Below are 2,498 nucleotides of genomic sequence, written 5' to 3'. Positions count from 1 at the left end.
AATTTGAACCTCTACCAGACAGGGAAGCATTTGCATGTCTGTCAGTTACCTATAACATACAAGTTGTAAAATAGCTCAAGGACAGTGAAGACTAGAATCAGATAACAGGAAGGGTGTGCTGTGTACAGACAATGCATAGTTTCCCATGAAGCATAGTTTTTCTCTACAGTGGAAATAGCTTCATATGGACTATGGCATTTCATTGTGATTTCTGGTTCTTCACTGGCTATGTGGGGAAGGATCTCAGTGGGGACTTGGGTGTGGACAAGAATCACCTGGGAAACTTCCAAATCAGAATCACACCTCCAAACCAAACTGCATCCAGGGTTCTAACAAATGTTGTAAACAATTAGAGGGCCTTGTCAACTGCTTTTTGAGGTTGAAGTTATGATTGAAGGAGACCTAGAAAGTCAGCTGTGTGTAGTTATAGGTGCAGTATTTCTTCCTGATCCTTCGAGGAGCCTTTTGTGACTTTCTTGATGTGGTTTAAGGGTCATGAAACTGTTAAGTGTTAGTTCACCGAGGGCTAAGGTCCAATGTGCACACTGAAGGCAAAGCAAAGTCAAAAGGAGAAAAATGGGAATTAAAGAAATAAAAAGAGGGAAGAAGCATTGGGTTTGCTGCCAGAACACAGATGTCATGAAAACCACTGCTAAATCTAAGCCAAGATGGGAAAGGAATAGACGCCTATCAACATGGTCATCACTGGACACATAGATTCGGGCAAGTCTACCACTGCTAGCCACCTGACCTAGAAATATGGTGGGATTGACAGAAGAACCATCAAAAAAATTGAGAAGGAGTCTGCTGAGATGGGAAAGGGCTCCTTCAAGGAGGTCTGGGTCTTGGATAGACTGTAAGCTGAAGGTGAGCTTGGTGTCACCATTGATAGCTCCCTATGGAAATTCAAAACCAGCAAGTATTTTGTGACCATCACTGATGCCCCAAGACACAGAGACTTTATCCAAAACATGATTTCAGGCACATCTCCTGCTGACTGAGCTGATCTGATTGTTGTTCCTGGTGTTGGTGAATTTGAAGCAGGGATCTTCAAGAACAGGCAGACCGTCAGCATGCCCTTCTGGTTTCCACACTGGGTGTGAAACAACGAATTGCTGGTGTTAACAAAATGGATCCCACTGAGCTACTCTGTGGCCAGCAGTGATACAAGGAAATCATAAAGGAAGTCAGCACCTACATTAAGAAAATTGACTCAACCCCGACACAGTAGCATTTGTGCCAATTTCGGGTTGGAATGGTGATAGCATGCTGGAGCCAAGTGCTAACATGCCTTGGTTCCAGGGATGGAAAGTCACCTGTGAATGTGGCAATGCCAGTGGAACCATGCTGCTTGAGGCTTGGGATCGCATCCTGCCATCAACTCATCCAACTGACAAGCCCTTGCCTCTCCCCCTCCAGGACATCTACAAAATTGGTAGTATTGGCACTGTCCCTGGCAGCCGAGTGGAGACTGGTGTTCTCACCCCTAGCATGGTGGTCATTTGCTCCAGGCAACTGAAGTAAAGTCTGTTGAAACGCACCATGAAGCTTTGAGTGAAGCTCTTCCTGGGGACAGTGTGAGCTTCAGTGTCAAGAATGTGTCTGTCAAAGATGTTCATCGTGGGCATTGGGGCTGGTGGGATAGCAAAAATGACCCACCAGTGGAAGCAGCTGGCTTCATGGCTTGGGTGATGATCCTGAACCGTATCCAGGCCAAATCAGGGCTGGCTACACACCTGCGCTGAATTGTCACACAGCTCACATTGCTTGCAAGTTTGCTGAGCCGAGGAGGAAGATTGATTGTTGTTCTGGGCCCAAATTCTTGCCATGTGGTGATGCTGCTGAGTTGATGTGGTTCCTGACAAGCCCACCTGTGTTGATAGCTTCCCTGCCTATCCGCCTCTGGGCCCTTTTGCTGTTTGTGAGATAAGACACAATCGGTTGCCACAGGTGTCATCAGAGCAGAGGACAAGAAGGTGGCTGGAGCTGGTTCAGTCACCAAGTCTGCTGGGAAGACTCAGAAGACTAAATGAATATTATCCCTCATACCTGCCAGCCTGCTCTTAATCGTGGTAGAACAGTCTCAGAATGGGTGGTCTGAATTGGCCATTTAAGTTTAATAGTAAAAGACTAGTTAGTGATCATAATGCATCATAAAACCTTCAGGAGGAAAGGAGAATGTTTTGTGAACCATTTGTTTTTGTGTGTGTGTAAGGTATTCGTTTTAAAAAATCAGTAGTTTCATGGAAACAACTTGACCAAAAATCTGTCACAGAATTTTGAAAACCATTAAAAGAAAGTTTAATGAGAAAAAAAAAGTGGGGAGTGAAGACTAAGATGAAGAGAATGGAAACAGGGAAGAGAGGAATGAGCTGGGGCAGAGGCGGCAAGGATGCCTCCCAATAGATCTACGTTGTTAATAAAAACACCATTTCAAAGTCACGCGTACGTGGAGTACAGGTAAAAAGAAATTTGATTTCCAAAGCACTGCCGCTTTA

The 2,498-nt window shown here is 45.0% G+C and overlaps 1 pseudogene across 1 annotated transcript; it reads left to right on the top strand.

Moving 5' to 3' along the window:
* Positions 1–529: 529 nt before the first annotated feature.
* Positions 530–2,182, top strand: LOC308616783 (elongation factor 1-alpha 1-like; annotated as a pseudogene). Its single transcript has one exon. The product of its transcript is annotated as an elongation factor 1-alpha 1-like (transcript).
* The last annotated feature ends 316 nt before the right edge of the window (positions 2,183–2,498 follow it).

Source organism: Mesoplodon bidens, assembly GCF_964165515.1.
Source record: "Mesoplodon bidens genome assembly, chromosome: 4".
Classification (NCBI taxonomy): domain Eukaryota; kingdom Metazoa; phylum Chordata; class Mammalia; order Artiodactyla; family Ziphiidae; genus Mesoplodon; species Mesoplodon bidens.
This window is presented reverse-complemented; position numbering and strand designations above follow the sequence as displayed.